Below are 17,597 nucleotides of genomic sequence, written 5' to 3'. Positions count from 1 at the left end.
GCTCTTTGTGCTCACGGAACAGTTCTGTATCTTGACTGCAGTGGTTGTTACATGAGTCTACACATGTGATAGAATTGCACAGCACTACACGCACATACATACACATACATACGAGTGCATGCAAAGCTGATGAAATCTGAATAAAGTTGGCGGATTATAGCAATGTCAATTTCCTCATTTTGATATTGTACTATAGTTATGCAAAAGCTGAGTAAAGGATACGTGGAATCTCTTTATATATTATTTTTTGCAACTTTATGTGAAATTATTATTATTTCAAAATTAAAAGTTTAAAAAACTACATGGAGAGCAGAATTGTGCTCAATGGGCAGGGTTGCTGGCTGTGGTGCTTGCCCTGGACCCATGGACAATAGTCTGACAGCAAGGCCGATAGAGTATCAGCCTCCGTGGGGACAAGCAGTATGGCAGCAGGTTGCACAAAACCTAGTCCTCTGTTTGTGACTCATATGGACAGATGCCTATGAAACAGGACCATTTCAGGATGCCCATCAATGATCAACAAGCTGATTAAGCCCTATGCTGCTTGAAGAGGGACCATGGATGCCTGGACACAGTACTGCATAGGGTATTATAACAACCCAGCTATGATTTAGGGCTGGGCCCCAGAACAAGGCCTAGTGATTCCAGCACACAAGGCCAAGGAAACCTGAGACTGCCACTTACACAGTCGGGTGACAAAGAAAGTTTCAGGGCACGTACTCCAGGGCACTGTACCTGGCCAATCCTGACAATAGACCCTCAAGCCCCCTTCCTTCCCTTCATCTTAATGTCAGCAGGTGTCTTTTTTTCAGGTCATGGCACTGCCACCCTGTCTGCACAGCTGGTGGGGACATGCTGTTCAAGGACTCCTAGGTGGACTGGGCTACATTTTGGATTCCCCAAACACATCTAATCACCACCAAATGGTGCTGTCTTTTAGCAAAAATTACCAGGTAAGGGGCCATTCACTGGACACTTCATGTGCTGTATCACCTCCAAGTGCAAATGCTATTAAAAAATTAAATGCACTCATGAAAGAAAAAAAATACCTAAGAAAAAGATAAGTGGTCCATTAGAGCTCAGCTCCTAGTAGGGCACACATTTAAAATAGGCAAAATGAACTCTAGATGGGGCAATTCTCCACATTTGGAGATAATGTTTAATTATGAAATTGAGGGGAAGGGGAAGAGGCCCTGACCACATAAGGAGGCCTTTTCATTCTATCTTTCCCCTTCCATGCCTACCTGCAGGAAGCTGGGTAACTGGACTTGGTGAGTGGCTGAGAAAAGATGGGAGGTAGGAGACGCTAATCTGGTGTTTCTTTTCCAGCCCAATTAGGCAGATGGTCTGGGTGGTTATGGAGACTGATGACAATGATCACAGGTATGATCATTGTCATCTAAATTGGTCATGGAGTGGTACACACCTCTGGGGGTGGGAGATGGTCTAAGAGGGCACAAGGTATACAAAAAAGAAACCACTGGGCCACCTCAGGATTAGCCTAGATACATGCTGTGGTTTAGTTATGGGAGAGATTAGACATGAGTACTTCTGAGGCTGGACATATGATCACGCGGCTTCAAAAGGAGAGTGACAATCTGGGCTGGTGTGAAAGAAACACCTTAAACCTGGGGGTTTAGTGCAGTGGGGTGTGTGGGGGACCATTAGGTTCTCTTGTCTATTGCTTTCAGGACAGCTAACCTGTCCTGTCATACCAGAATGCTATGGTAACCTTGTCCTAGACCCCAAGTCAACAAAATGCTGCTGCTGAGGTCACTGCAAACCTATTAGCAGAATCATTCCCCCGAGTAGGCAGTGGCAAGGAGCTGTGCTGGCTAGGTTAGCCTGATTGTTCTTTTCAGAACCACTTCAGCCTGCTTTGCAGGAACTGCTTAACTCCACTCAAAGACTTTGTCTATCATGAGAGATGCAAATTGGTTTATTCCTGTTGTAATAAATGATTCCGCTTCTGCTGCCCTAAGGAGGGACCATTTCTAACATGGACATCAGGCTTGTATTTGCCTGCCACATACAAACCAACTTAAACTCTCTAGTATGGCTGATGATGGATAATCCCATTGGCCTGTCTCCTTGTCAGCCACTCAAGGCAGGATGTATGCAGTTGCCAACACCTGTTGTTGCACTTGGATTAATGACATATTTAGCTGGCTTGGCTCCAGACCAGGAACCCAGCTCTGGTCTGTCCTCCAGGTGGGTCTGATCATTCTACTGGGGGTTGTAGCCATGGTTACTCCCATGTGATGCCACTCAAGACAAATACAGACATACCTCGTTTTTTCACATTTTTGTTTTTACAAATTGAAGGCAAGATCCTCCACCAGCAAAAAAGATTACAACTCGCTTTATTGTCATACTCTATTGTGGTGGTCAAGAACTGAACCTGCAAAGTCTCCAAAGTATGCCTATAGAGAGAACTTCATCTAAGATCCTATCAGTACAATTACTTGGGACATCTAATGGTGTGACTGTGCTTCTAAAAACAATTCTCAGCTAGATACATGAAAGATCAGGCAGAAAAGTTGTAGGGGAACAGCTCTGCTATGGAACCATGGTGACCTTGCACATCTTCACTCAGACCACACAGACAAAGGTTTGACTGAAGTCTGATACGAATGTTGGCAGAGGTCCTGTAATTTTCCCTGGGACATAGCAAGACAAGTAGCCTGGTGAGGAGCCACCATGAGGCAATTTCTCAACCATCTCCTTGGCTCTGCTGTGGCTGGGACTTCCCACCTTGACCACATCATAAGTCTACGGAACTGGCTGTAGTCGAGAGTTGGCTCTTCAATGACAAGGCAACCCACCATTTGTGCTGCCTGTCATCTGGCCCCTCTGGTTCTGTGTCATCCTGTGGGACTAGGAAAGTGAGAGCTGATACCATACTGATCTTACTTTTGCTGTCTCTGTAAGTAATACAATGTCTGGATGCATTTGAGCTCACTGTCTCTTTTCCAGCTGGATCCGTGGACATGTGACAAGCTGGCCTAGCAGCTGCCACCACACTGCTGCTTAAAAATTTCTTGCCTGAGTGACATATATGTGTGGAAATCTAAGGGAGGATATGCTTCTCACACTTTTGGCATTTTGATGAAACATCTTCCCAGTGTCACCTCATCTTACAATTGCCCACATTAGCTCACATTCCCCTGACTAATGGCTAACTGTGAGGAGTGCAGAACTCTGCAGGGCATTAGCCATTGTGAACCCACAAGCTCAAATGTGGGGTGTTACTTAAGAAATTCTAAAAGGGAAGACATGAAACCATAACTGTAATTTTCTAGAAAAAAAAAATCCCAGTGAAAAGAAATGAGTTCATCTGTGCAATCTTAAAACGCAGATCACGGACCTTTTACAATGAAAAGGGTATCTGGGTATTAGTTAGGTCAACAACAGCCAACATCAGATAAATACAAATTATTGTACCTGTCTTATAGGTCAGGAAATGGAGACACTGAACTGGAAGGTGGCTTGTCCAAAAATCTCAGGTGTGGAGTTGGGACTGGCAATGTCCCTTTCTTCCACAAGCTATATAGAAGCTGGAGTAAACATTGACAACTACAACTCAGAATATGTTCTTACTCTTTAGTTTACAATCCTTTTCCTTTTTCAAAAGTTAAAGCATAGTGTTACATTTTAAAAAATCTTAAAGTAGGAAAATAGATGAAAATGTTTACGCTTATGGAAAATCCATGCTGTACAAATGAGACTGGATTAAATTCTCTGGCAATGTCACCAACATTAATCAATAGCACTGTTAGTTGTTTTAGTGCAAGAAGTGGTGTGCAAACCACAGTCTTCTCACAGTGCACATACATAAAGAGCACCCTTTGCCTGCACACTGGTGTTCCTGCATTTGGAATGACTTCTTTGTATCTAGCTGCTCTCTCACTCCCGATGTCTGTTCTGAGGCTGTCCACCCCATCCTACCTATTGCGTATTCAGATGTATATTTGGGTTTGTGGAAGGGGATTAGTAAGAGAACCAAAAGCTTATTTTATTTGCAATTTTTGATTACACACATGAATCAAGCTTATAATTGCACCATAGTTACATTGCAACCTATGGGTGGTTATATAAGAAGCAAAATGCTAGAAAGATCTGGATTCTTCACCTGGCATTACTATTTCTTTTCTGAGTTCCAGTGTGGCTATTTAAAAATTCCCTACAATCATTGTGAAGTGCTTTGATTAAATTAAAGTAGTAGTACCATGCCGACTTCTAACATGTTCACTTGTGTCTTTTTTTTTACAGCTTTTTTCTCTGTTTACATTTTTTATTTATTTTAATTAATTTCAAGTATACAGTACATTGGTTAGACATCTATATAGTGTGTAAAACGGTCCCCCAACATCTGCTCCCTCCCTCCCCTTACCCTCCGCCTAGATAATATACTAATGCTAACTGCACTCCCTATCCCCATGTCCATCCATCAGCTACTAATTGTACTTCTTTAACCTTCACTCGATTCTCTCAGCCCCTCAAACTCCTCTCCCCTCTATCGCCAAATTGTCTGCTATATTTGTGAGTCTGTTTTTGATTAATTTGTTCCTTTTGTTCCTTAGATTCCGCATATAAGTGAAATCATATAGTGTTTATCTTTCTCTGTCTGACTTAAATACCTTCTAGGTCAATCAACGCAATGTTTTCCCATCTCCTTCCTTTTAGTCCATGTGTGTCTTTTAATCTGAAGTGAGTCTCCTATAGGCAACATGTAGGGGTCTTTATTTCCTTTCCATTCATCTACTCTTTTGGTTGTTGCACTTAATTCTTTTCCATTTGAGGTACTTATTGATAGGAATGTAGTTGTTACCATTCTTTATTCTTGTTTTTGATACATGTTTTTTCTTCTTAAAGAAGTCCCTCCAAGATTTCCCGTAATACTGGCTTGGTGATAATAAATTCCTTTAGGTTATTTTTGCCCGGGAAGCTCTTTATCTGTCCTTCAACTCTAAATGATAGCTTTGCTGGATAAAGTATCCTTGGTTGTATATCCTGGGTCTTCATCCTGTCAAATATTTTGTGCCAAACCCTTGTGTCCTGCATAGTTTCTTTTGAGAAATCAGCTGCCAGTCTTATGAGTGGTCCCTTGTATGTAATTATTTGTTCCCCCTCCCACCCCCACTTCCACCCCTGACCTATGAATGTTGCCATTTCCTCTTAAGAACTGGATCTCTGAGTGCGGGGCATTTCCTCCCACACACTCGTGGCATGCACCTGGGGCCTGGCGCCCCCGGCACACTTGGGGGGCCTAGTGCACCCGGGGCATGGTCCATGGCTCCACCTGGGGCACAAACCCAGGACTTTCTGCGTGTAAAGCAGACATGCTAACCACTACACTATGGAGCCGCCCTCTCTTGCTGCTTTTAATATTCTTTCTTCGTATTTAACCTTTGACATTTTAATTTTGAAGCGTCTTGGTGTGGGCCTCTTTGGATTCCTGATTTTTGGAATTCTCTTAGCTTCCTGGGGTTTTATGTCCATTTCCTTCACCAGGTAAGGGAAGTTTTTCATCATTATTTCTTCAAACAGATGTTCAAAATCTTGATTTTCTTCAGTTACACTGATCAGACGAATATTTGGAGCCTTAATAGTGTCCTATATTCTCCTTAAATTATTTTTATAGTCTTGGCATCTTTTTTCTTGCCATTCTGATTGAGTGTCCTGATTGGCTTTCCTGTCCTCTAGATAGGGTATTTGATCTTCTTTATTGACTTTGTTTATTCCTTTGTTTATTCCATTTAATATATTTCTCATCTCAAATAATGTGTTCTTCTATTCAGACTGGTTCCCTTTTATAATTTCCATTTCCGTTTTTATGTTTTTTATCTCTTTGTTGAAGTTCTCACTGAATTTATCTACACTTCCCAAAAGTTCACTGAACATCTTTATAACCCGTGTTTTGAACTCTGGATCTCTTAGATTACTTGAATCCATTATATCTGGATCTCTGTTCTGTTCTCTAATATGGTTTCTGTTTCCTTGCCTTCCCATTTTTGCTGCCTTTCCATGTCTGTTTCTGTGTATTAAGCAAAGCACCTAAGTCTCCCGATCTTATTAGTGTGGATTTGTAAAGTCAGTGTCCAGTGGCAGTCCTCAGAGGGGTTCAGTGGCAGGCCAAACTTAGCCCAAGCCTTTACCCCTCCAGGATTCAGCAAGCAATTCACAGATGCTGTGCTTATAGTTGCCTCAAAAGGCCACACCAGAAACTGAGGCCAGCTGCCTCCAGTGTGAGTCTAGGCACTGCTCAGCAAGGAGCATCTGACTCTCTGAGGCTATACCAGGATGTGGCTTGGGTGGGGTCTTGGGTAGGGGAGGCGGGGTTTCAAGGAATCCTTTGGGTGGAGCGATCTCTGTTATCCAGTTTGATGACATCACGGCTATGGGGGCACTGTGTCCCATGAACTGGGAGCAGGGAGGGCTTAACAGGGAACAATGGATACTGCCGGCACTTCTGTACAGAGTAAGTCTCACCAAGGCGCTCAGTCAGACCATGTCTCCCTGTAAGTCCCTGGTGCCCCCTGAACACAGCTGAATCGAGACTGGTGCTCAGAGCGAGCAGATCCGTCACCGCGAAAATCCACTCGCAGATGCAGCCCCTGTAAGAGATTTTTGCTGCTGCCGCTGCCGCTGCCGCTGCCGCTGCCGCTGCCGCAGCCTCCGTCTCAGTCGCTCGAGACTGGGCAGCCCCGCATCCTCACCCCGTCCTACCTTCTGTCATTGCTGAGTGCTTTCTTGGATTCCTCCCTAGTTGTATGGCTTGTTCATCAAGATCCCAGGCGATTTTTCCTTGCTGCTGCTCCTCGTTTCCGTCACAACTTTGATCACCCCCCAGAGGGATGAACAGAGCCTCTATCATCTACACCATTTTGGTTCGCCCCACTTATGTCTTTTTAAATCAAATTAACTTTATTTAACAATTTATGTTCTTAAAAGAGAATGTTTATGTGATCACAAAATTTTTTTTCTAAGTTATTGCTTTTCCCCTTTACATACTAGGATCAGCACAACAAAAACAAAATAGTGTTACTGAATTTTACCTTAATCTTATCATTTGGTGGAGACTCTGGGCCTGAGACCTGATCTTCTGTTCTCAAAAGTTCCAACCTAAGACCTAACTGTGATACACAGAGGCTGAAAGAGCCTGGGAAAGGGGCCACCTCTCTGCCTTGTGATTCACTCTTATTTAGCTCTGTGTCCACCATTGCCACCAGTGGTAAATGTACCCTACACTTAAGACTGAGCACCATTTTATTTATTTATTTTGAAATGTGTATTAATTTAAACATATTAAGTAAATAACATCCATTTGGTATATGGATATGGTAAAAGTAGTGAGAGTTATAAATGAATTACTGAAGTCTTCATATGTTTTATATGTGTGTCATATGTATGTCATATGTTTCATGTAATGTATACAATATGAAATCCAAATATTATTTATTTATATATATATATATATACCCTGCCTGTTAAAACTCTAGAAATTATGAAGATAGTATCGCAGTCTCTGGATTTCTTTTTTTCTTCAAAGATTTCCAATTACAGTTAAAATCTTTATGACACAGTGAATTGAGGAGAAGTCAACAGGAGAATTAGGCTATAAATTAATACATTGCACACTAGCTTCAGAGAATTAAATTCCATGGCCCTTTACCCACTGCTCTTTTAAGCACCACCTGGATAGTAAGCTGAGATTCAAACCAATTCTCTTGACTCCAGTGCTTGAGTGGTTTACACTATACTATGTGCGTAGTAACTGGAAAAACCATCAATGATAATAAAAACATATGGTGATGGCAACCAAAATCAATTTATTCCATAGTGTTCACACAATATAAACATGTAAAAGAAAAGACTTATATCTGAACCCATTTTCACTGTTACATAATTATACGCTGTTATTGGTGAGTAAAAAGAAGGGCCATTATGAGACTTTTCAATTAAGAATATTGCCCTGTAGTGTCAAAAATGAGGTGGGGGTGGTGGGGGTGAATACTAACACCCTGAAGTTTAACATAGATCAATCATGCGTAATCAAACCATGTTAGTATAGTCTATTAAATCCAAATGTTCACCACCCTGAACGTGCCCAATCTTGTCTGATCTTGGAAGCTAAGCAGGGTTGGGCTTGGTTAGTACTTGGATGGGAGACCACCTAGGAATACCAGTTGCTGTAGGCATTAAAAATAATAATAATAATAAATCCAAATGTTCAAAAGACCAACCTTAAAATTTATAAAAATGTTTCAACTGTCCTTTAGCATCCATTAAATAAAAATATTCACTGAATGTTTGCTCAAAACGCAGCAAATGAGGGCTGTAACCCAATAGGTAGCCCTCTGCCTCCTTTCTCGTGCCACCTCTCAGAGCAGCCAAGTCACTCTATGTTTCTATGAGGCAAGTAGTCATTAAGAAACAAAAAGTATGTTCACAAAATCCTCCAACTCATCTTTTAACTTTTTACTTGACGAAAACAAACATGCTGCAATTCACATATTTAGACAATTTTATCATTATCACTCAGAGGAAAGGCCTGTTTTGGTCTAGCAGAACTCTACAGAAAGCTCTTGTATTTGGTAAAGTGGGGAATATTGGGAGCTAGCAGGCCACTAATCTGATTAATAAAATGCTACCCTTCATACCACACTTGGATGACTAATTTTTCAAAGAATGTGAATGCAAAAATAACACTAAATCTGAATATAATTTAAACCTTATTTCACAATTAAGAAAGTATGTTACAATCCTGTTGAGCCGCAGGTGTCAATGTTCCATCACTTTGCTAATAAACAAAGATCCTTTCTGTACCACAAACTGTTCCCAGGCCGTTTCACAATCTTTGTTGAATGCATTAGGACTTTTTGAGTGATAAAAAACAGTTTTAGTCTTTTTTAATCACTATGGTCTTTAAGAGTAGCAAGTTATTGCGCTGTGCTTGCAAAACAGTAGTTGGGAATAACAATATAGCACAACAAAAACTAAATTATTTTCAAGGACTAAGGAAAGGAATGCGTGGTACATGCTACACATTATCTGTTAAAGTAGCCAACAGCGGTGAAATATCTTTTTTGGGGGTGGGGAGGTAGACATCCTTACAAACAAAGAAGAAAATTTTATTTTTCTGAGTCTAAGTACAATAACAAGAACAAGGAAAAATATGTCAGAACAAGCAGAAAAAATGGGTTATATGTCTTGTAAATCAAACCTCCTGTTGATTCTCACTAAGAGAATTACCGTGAACAAGAAGCTGAGTTTGACAGAAGCATGAAAAACAGGGAATAAAAAAAGCAGGAAGCATATTTGAAAAGCCACAGAGTGGCTTTACCATGGCATGGTGTCAGAATTTTAGGAGTGACAGAAAAAGCAGGCAGACAGATGGCAGAGATATTTGCTGGAACCCTCAAGCCATAAGGAAGAGTCTCAAATATGTTATCTTTGTTTTTGAATACTTTTGTGGCCATAGTTCTCTGTCTGTGAGGAAAAGCTCTGCTAGCCTTTCAGTCTGATGAAGTCTGGTTTTCCTGCTTAGGAAAGTAGGGGAGGATTAAAATGGAAATGCCTAGGATTTCTTTTATTTTCTTTCTTTTTTCTTTTTTCTTTTTCTTTTTTTTTTTTTTTTTAGGGGAGGCAACCCTTGGTTGACCTCACAGATTGCAAGGACTTTGTCAGCTTACAATCCCTTATTTTTTTTATTTTTTACGCCTACAGCACCTGATCTTCCTAGGTGGTCTCCCATCCAAGTACTAACCGGGCCTGACCCTGCTTAGCTTCCGAGATCAGATGGGATCGGGCTTGTTCAGGGTGGTATGGCCGTAGACTTAGGATTTTTTGATGAGAGGAGATCTCTGCTGGGACATTCAAACCCAAAGCATCACTTTTTCAAAATAATTTTGGAGAGCAGCTAATTAGCATTTTCTACATGATTATTCAGATGTTAGAAGAAAAGAGCCTCTAAGAAACATCAGCTACTGTGACATTTCAGGCCACTCAACTTTCAACCCAACCCCTGGTCCTTAGGAAGACACAAACAAAATCATGCTCCCTGGGATCAACATGGATCACAGAGGGATTCCTGCCTTCTGTGGATTATTCTTCCTTTTTCTAAAAATTTATTTTTTCAATTACAGTTGACATATAATATTATATTAGTTTCAGTGATTAGACATTTATATACCTTACAAAGTGATCACCCTCATGAGTCTAGTACCCATCTGACACCTACATAGTTACTTCAGTGTTATTGACCCTATGCTGTGCTTTACGTCCCCTTGATTATTTTTATAACTGGCAAATTTGTACTTCTTAATCCCTTCTCTTTTTTCAACCATCCCCCTTAACCCCCTCCCATTTGGCAGCCACTTATTTATTCTCTATATGAGTTTGTTTCTGTTTTGTTTGTTCATTTTTTTCTTTAGATTCCATATATAAGTGAAATCAAATGGTATTTGTCTTGTGGAGCCTTCTTTTAACATGTATTTTCACAGCTCATGAGGGATATGACAGTAAAGCTGGCTAATTCACCAGGAAATATTGGTACATTTCTAATACCACAATAAAAACTGTCAGAAGGTCATGGAGAGAAGTGATTTATGCATATGTCTTGAAGATGTCATGGCCTGAATATATAACTGGCTGTCTTAGTAACTGACCCCAAGAAACCTCAGGTTTGCCATGTTAGTTTGTTCAACCATCTCATTTAATAAGGTTAATGAAGATGGTCTGTAGCAGTTCTTAAATTCTCATGATGAGACTTTAGCAAGTGAGGACCTCAGAGTTGTCCTCAACATGCATAAGACAACTAAGTATCTCTGCCAAAAAGATTCCCCCAGACTCACTTAAATGCAAAGTGCTCTCAGGTCTACATAGCACTTGAAAAGAAGCCCCAGCCAGTCTGACGGCAATGGTTGAAGGACAGGTCAATGCAGAAAGACATTTGTATATCACTGGGAAAGGTGTTCGGGAGTGGGAGTGGGGGTGGAATAGATACTAGTATCATCTTTTTCTAAAGTAATCATCTGTTTGTTCCAGAAAAGATTAAAATGAGTCATCTCTCACCCCATGTCTCCTCTACCCATCTCCTCCACAGCTCTTAAGATTCCCCAGTGGAAACAATAGCCAATACTCACTGATGTCACAAGTAACTGATGGTTACAAATGTATGATGGTGAACATAAAATCATTTATATTTTAAAATATGAATTCCTGAAATTAGCAAAATATGCATACACATAGTTAATGGAGGTTACTATAGAGATGGTCAGCCATATTGTTCTCAGTTTTATTATCATTGCTCAGGAATGCACTCACCATAATTATATTCTTCCTAGAATATTACACACACACACACACACACACACACACACACACACACACACTAAACACAGTCAAGCAATGCATTCCTATAAAATTCAGGTTTTGCTATTATTTCATCTGTGCTCTTGGAACCATGGAAAACTCAGAATAGTAAGAGTTGTGTTCAGAACATCATCCAACGCACTACATTTGCAGATGTAGAGAACAAGGTCAAAGCCCGAGATGAGAGTTAGGAGCAGGCTTCTGACTAGACCCTGAGTGGACTCTTCTAGAGTAAGATGGCATGGGCGAGGCCCCTGGAAAATGCTAATTGCCAGTGAAAGAGGTACCCCTAGACATTGAAGGATGATGTCTGTTACACACAAAGCACTATTTTGAGGACATTACAAGCTCTGGAATGTGAATTATTCCTTTAGCTCTAAGTTTATCATCCAATTACACTTTAAAAGTGTAAAACTTTTGATGCTATATTTTCAGTGAAATTAATGTGATTGCTGCAGTTTTAACAATGGTACTTACAAAATAGACACATAGCTCTTGATTTCTTGGGAATACTATCACACAGAGGGGTTGGCTCATGGAATTCCAACTTTAAAAAAAAAAGGTTTTCCCCAAATTCTACTTTAGGGAACTGTTGAGGAAACATAGGGGAGGGTTTAAGGAGGGGTGTTAGAAGGATACTGTGGGGAAAATAAGAAACATCACAGCATTCCAATATGAAATTAATCTCTATTCTTTTTCCAAAAAGATCTCGGTACGTGAGGTGGTAGATGTTAGTTAATTAAACTTATTTCTCAATATATACATAAATCATCATGCTCTACACTTAAAGTCAATACAATGTTATATGTCAATTATATCATAATAAAACTGAAAAAAATAAAAAATAATAAAGATCTCAGGAGAATACACAGCAACTGTGGATTCAGCACTCACTTTCCCTGCATGCTCAGACCTCTTCACTAAGAGATTTGGGGCTGCAGATGTAGTCAACAACACGTAATACATGCACTTTATACTTTTCCTTGTCGTCTATTTAATTCCATAAATCTAATAAAAGTAGCCTAGTTGATGTGTTTAACTCTCCTGGGTGTTTCCCTGGCCTATCTTCAATAAAACAATTTCTGTTAGAGTTTTCTGCTGAGTTTTCTTTTTTTAATTTTAATTTAATTTTTTTTTCAATTACAGTTGACATTCAATATTTATTATATTAGTTTCAGGTGTACAACATAGTGGTCGGACATTTGTATAACTTACAAAGTGATCCTGCCAATAAATCTAGTACCCTCTACTGAGTTTTAACATCAGGAAAGATTTAAGCTTTGGACTATGATTATTATAAACTATTTTCACTTTTCAAAAACACAAAATTATCTTCTTTAACTTGTTTTCTTGTAAATAAAACTACTTCACCTTCATTTAAAAATCATACAACAGCAAATCTGAAGCTTCTGGTATTTCTTTGTCCTGTAAAAATGAAGAGTCAGCCCTGTGCCATTCCAGTACGGGAGTCCTCAGAATATGCCAAAGATAGGGATGGAGACATGGAATTACATTGTCACAGTCAAAGCAGGTTATGTTCCATCTCTGCTTGGGCAACAAAATAACCTCTTTTTTAATTTAAATTTTTTTTTATTCTGGGTTAAAACAAAGAGCTACCACAAAGCTGAAATTTGGGGGTTGGGGGGAATTCCTAGAGAAAGCCAGCTTTGTTAAATTGCTTACTTTCAAGCCTCATGCCAGAATCACTAAGAAAGTAGCAATCTCAATGAACCTATCATCCCTCCCTTGCCCATCCTATGATGAAGAGCCCCTCACAAACTAGAACAGCATTAACCCACCGTGACAAGGTGCAGAAAGTTAAAGTTAAAGAATGAGATAATGTAAATTAACTGATCTCTAGAGTTGGTCCTACCGACATGGCTCACTCCTTCAAATTACAGGGATAGATCCCCTCCCCCCTTTTTTTTTAAAGAAAAGCTTACATGTGGTCAAATTCATTAGGACTGGAAAGTAGTTTTCTTTAAACAAATAAAATTGATTTTCAGCACGAGTTAGAAGAAATAGAGCAGTAGAAAGGGTGGGGTTTTAGAGACAAGGGCTGGCTAAAAGATACCACTTATTTGCTACATGACCTTGGGCAAGGACAAAAATGCCTAACTTCCTGAGCAGCTCCATCATCTGCAACATGGCAACAATAACACCACAGTCCACAGTGTTATCACAGAGGGCAAATGAGAATGTATTTGTATTGTAATTCCTGAAATCCCATACACATGATTGTTTTTAGGACATTAGTGCACTACACAGTTTTTAATAATTATTGAAGGGTTTTTTGTTTCCAAGATAGATTCGAAAACAGATTTTATTTTAAAATGCATATTTTGCCTTCACTGAAACTCACAGCCCTGTTCATACATCACAAAAAGAAAGAGTTGGCTGAAAGCTGGAGACAGGGACAAGAGCTTGGGAAGACGCAGCAGTGTTACCAAAGGGACACAATCTGTTGCTGTCAGCACAGTCTTCTTTTGACCAGTGGAAGGGTCTTCTCCACCCCTGGCCCATTTCCAACTGGGCACAGAAAAGCCTGCTGAGGGAGGGAGGAGAGGAAGTGGGAAGCTGTGGCCTTGAATCCTCAGTGAGTGTGTAACTGCTAGAGCAAACTCAAACCAAGCTTTTATTAGGTTCCAGAATAGAAAGAAGCAAGATTCTAGAGCTGCTCAGAGATGGATCTGCTAGGACGTGGATCTTTCTTGGCAATGGGGGGAAAAAAAGAAAAAAAAAGATGGTCCCTTGGAACTCTGGTTTCAGACATTGTTCGTTCTTAACAACACTAAAAAGTTATATTCACTATTAAGTTTTCTTCTATAGTGTTTTTCCATTTCATAGAGCAGTTAACACAGGCAGTGATAGGCTGAATGGGGTGGCTGGGGAATGCGTGTGGACCTTGACCAGCCGTGCATTGCATTCTATGGAAACTGTAACTGTAAACCTCGTCCATGTGCTGCTCATTTTTCCTACTTTCTGTTCCCCCTTCTCCTTGCTTTCTTATGCCTTCCATATTTCTTTTTAACTTCTAGATTGCTCTCTCTCCTATCTCCTTACTACACTGAAAGAATGTACAATTTTTTTAAAGTACTATAAGAAAAAGTTTTTAAAATATATAGATACCCATGTTTATATACATTTTTGTCCAGTTGTTAAGGAAACTTTTTTCAAGATGAGGACTATGATAGCAAAAAAACTGTAAGCATATCACAAATGTATTACTGTTTAAAAAAATCCAACAGTGTTAAAAGTAATAAAAGTAATAAATCTGTGTATATGGGGTTTTTATAATTCATATTTCTATCTTTTAGTACCTAATATTACAAATATATCAAGGCAAACGTTGGAATAATTAACGAGTTAAGCCTCCATCTCAAGAAATGAGAAAAAGAACAGCTAAGTAAATTTTACAAAGTTGAGGAAAAGCACTTCTGCTTCTAGCCAAGATGGAGCAACAAGGACAAGACTTACCTTCCTGCCTGAAACAACAATAGAAGCAAACAAAATACATGAAACAAGAGTTTTCAAAAACAATGGACATTGGAAAAAGGGACAGTCATCCCCAAGAGACAGGAAAGAAAAAAAGTGAGCCATTTGAATTCCCCAGCTTACTGCCTGAAGGGATTGTGCAGGCCATGGCTTAGGGAGGGAAACCCAGGCAGAGTCGGACAGATCCCTCAACTTGAGGAGGCAGAGCTAAAACTGCATGGAGACCAGGACAGCTAGTGTCCATAGGACACAGCGCCCAGAGAAGAGAGAGCTGCAGAGGACCCTGGAGATCTGCAGAAGGTACTCCTTGAACCAGTATGTGTGTGTGAGGAAACTGCCCAAGACTGGGGAGTCATCCAAAAGGGTTATAGGAAATGATGCCTGGTGCTCACACAGGGTGGGGGAACAGTGACTAATCCAACAAGCAAGACTGGAAACACTCATAATTCACAGGTCATTGGTTAGAGAACTCAGTAGTGGGGAATAATTAGCCCTAGAATAAACGTTTCTTTGAAACTGCCTAACAAACCGTAAAAGCAAGACCTGAAAGGATTTAACTGTTTCTAAGAAAATTAAATGCATTCCAGAACAAATCTCCAGGAGATTTATAAGAAGACAAAAACATTCAGCAATCAGTAAGGTAAAATTCACAATGTCTGGGATCCAATCAAAGAATGACAGAAATGCTTTCACGGGGAAACACAACCCATAATAAGAACAATCAATCAATCAAAACACTTAGAACTGACGCTGAAGTTTAGAATTAGCAGAGAAGGACATTAACACACAGTTGTTAGTATGACTGTATGCCGTATGTTCAAAAAGTTAAGTAGAGACATCGAGAATATAAAAAAAAAAAAGACCCAAACTGAACAGCAACAATGTCCTGGTTGAAAAATACACTAGACGGGATGAACAGCATCATTAGACATCGCAGAAGAAAAGATTAGTCAACTTAAAGGCACAGAATAGAAATCATTGAAAATGAAACACATAGAGTAAAAGGAATCCCCCCCAAAAAAGAAGTATAAGAAGAGTATCAGTGAGCTGTGGGACAACTCTAAGCAGTCTAATATATGAGTAATTGGAATCCATGAAGGAGGAGAGAGTAGGGAGCTTCAGAAAAAAAAAATTTTTGAAGAAATACTGGCCATCAAATTTTTCCAAATTTGATGAACATTAGAAATCCAAAGATTCAAGAAGCTCAAGGAAACATGAAGAAAATCATGAAGAGCACTGGAAATGCTAACTACATAGGTAAACATACACAAGTCCTTTCTTACTATTTAAGTGTCTTTAAAGTAATTGACTGTGTAAAAAAAAAAGTGTATTTGGGGGGTTCTAACATCTGTAAAAGTAAAATGCACAATAACAATAGCATAAGGCTGAGCAGGGAGAAATGGAAGCATGCTATTGTAAATGTTTATAGCAACCAAGTAAGCACCCGGTCAAGAAAAAGTCCTGTTCAAAGTCATAGGAACATTTTGTGGCATTCTTGTCCTCACCCTGTCACCCTCTCCCTGGCACTGTGGCAGTTGTGGTCTTGGTCACAGTTGAGGTCTTGAATCGGCAACAAGGTTCCCAGTTTCCTCCCTTGAACTGGAAAGGACAGAGCAGACCTTATTTGCAAATGATTGCATATGTGTGTGCATCTTGTTCCATGTTCCTTTCTCCTTGCCTTCTTCTGGATTGATTGCTCATCTATTTCCTTCCCTCTATTTGTTCGAGATGTATTTTTTCTATTCTTTAGTTTGATTCTCTTGATTTATCAAAATATATTAGTCTAACTGAAAATCTATTAAAAGATTGTATTGCATTGCATTCTTTAGTACTTTCACCTATGTCCAATCACTCCTCAGCTACGTCTGTGTTGTTAAACTCATCCACTGACTTCTTAAATTTTATTATCTCAGATCTATCACTTTTTTTGAACTCATTTTTGTTTAATTTCGTGTTCATTTGTAATCATCTTTATTTCTATGACCAGCTTTTACACACCAATGTCTGAGAAGTCCGAGGCATCTGTGTGACTGTTCTCTTATTTCTCCTGATTTCTATGCATGTTGTCTTTTCAAGATGTCTTTGGTTAAATCAGGGAAGTTACTTTAAATGGCTTCACTTTAAGAGGACTTTGTCCAGGATCGATTATCCATAGGTAATAGTTTTCCTGTCTTTACAGCCCATTCTGAAGAAGCTCTTTATGCCTGCTTCATCTGCAAAGTGGGGTAACAGTGCTCCAATCAGTCTACCTGAGGATTAAATGGCAGCTTTGAGTTCCTGGATCCAGTCAGACCTGAAACTAGTGTTTCCGTTATTTTTGCTTGTTGGAGCTGGGTTCCTCACAGCAACTACCTTGATTTTTGCCTATCAATAGCGTAATTGGGAGGTTTGTGTGTGGTAATCCTGAACTGAATGACTCTGAGTGGGTCTTACCGGGTCTAGTGCAGACAGAAGGCTGGAGGGAATGCTGAGACCCTGACTGTGGGAATGGTCCCTTAATAGCCACTGAGGATTCCCTTCTTCAGTGTGAAGAATTAGGGGCTTATTTCCAGACACCACCCATTTGTCTCCTCCACTCCACCCCACAGCTATTCCCAGGAACCCTTTCTGAGGTGATAGTTGGCACCTGCAGGAGGGGTCAGGTGAGCAATGTTCAGTGCTTAAATGGCATCTTATGCTCACACTATGTGGGAGCTATTCTGTAGTAGGTGCTCCAGCTTACTCTT

At 39.9% G+C, this 17,597-nt stretch overlaps 1 non-coding gene and 1 pseudogene across 1 annotated transcript; one reads left to right on the top strand and one right to left on the bottom strand.

Annotated features, from left to right (window-relative positions):
* Positions 1-8,084: 8,084 nt before the first annotated feature.
* Positions 8,085-8,201, top strand: LOC120605542 (uncharacterized; annotated as a pseudogene).
* A 1,519-nt stretch (positions 8,202-9,720) lies between these two features.
* On the bottom strand, positions 9,721-9,839 carry LOC120605534 (5S ribosomal RNA). The gene has a single exon (XR_005653649.1). It is a non-coding gene; the product is annotated as a 5S ribosomal RNA (ribosomal RNA).
* Between the last annotated feature and the right edge of the window lie 7,758 nt (positions 9,840-17,597).

The sequence above is a fragment of the Pteropus medius genome, unplaced genomic scaffold, assembly GCF_902729225.1.
Source record: "Pteropus medius unplaced genomic scaffold, Ma_sr-lr_union100, whole genome shotgun sequence".
Taxonomy (NCBI): Eukaryota; Metazoa; Chordata; class Mammalia; order Chiroptera; family Pteropodidae; genus Pteropus; species Pteropus medius.
Note: the sequence above shows the minus strand (reverse complement) of the source record. Positions and strands in the feature narration are given on the sequence as shown.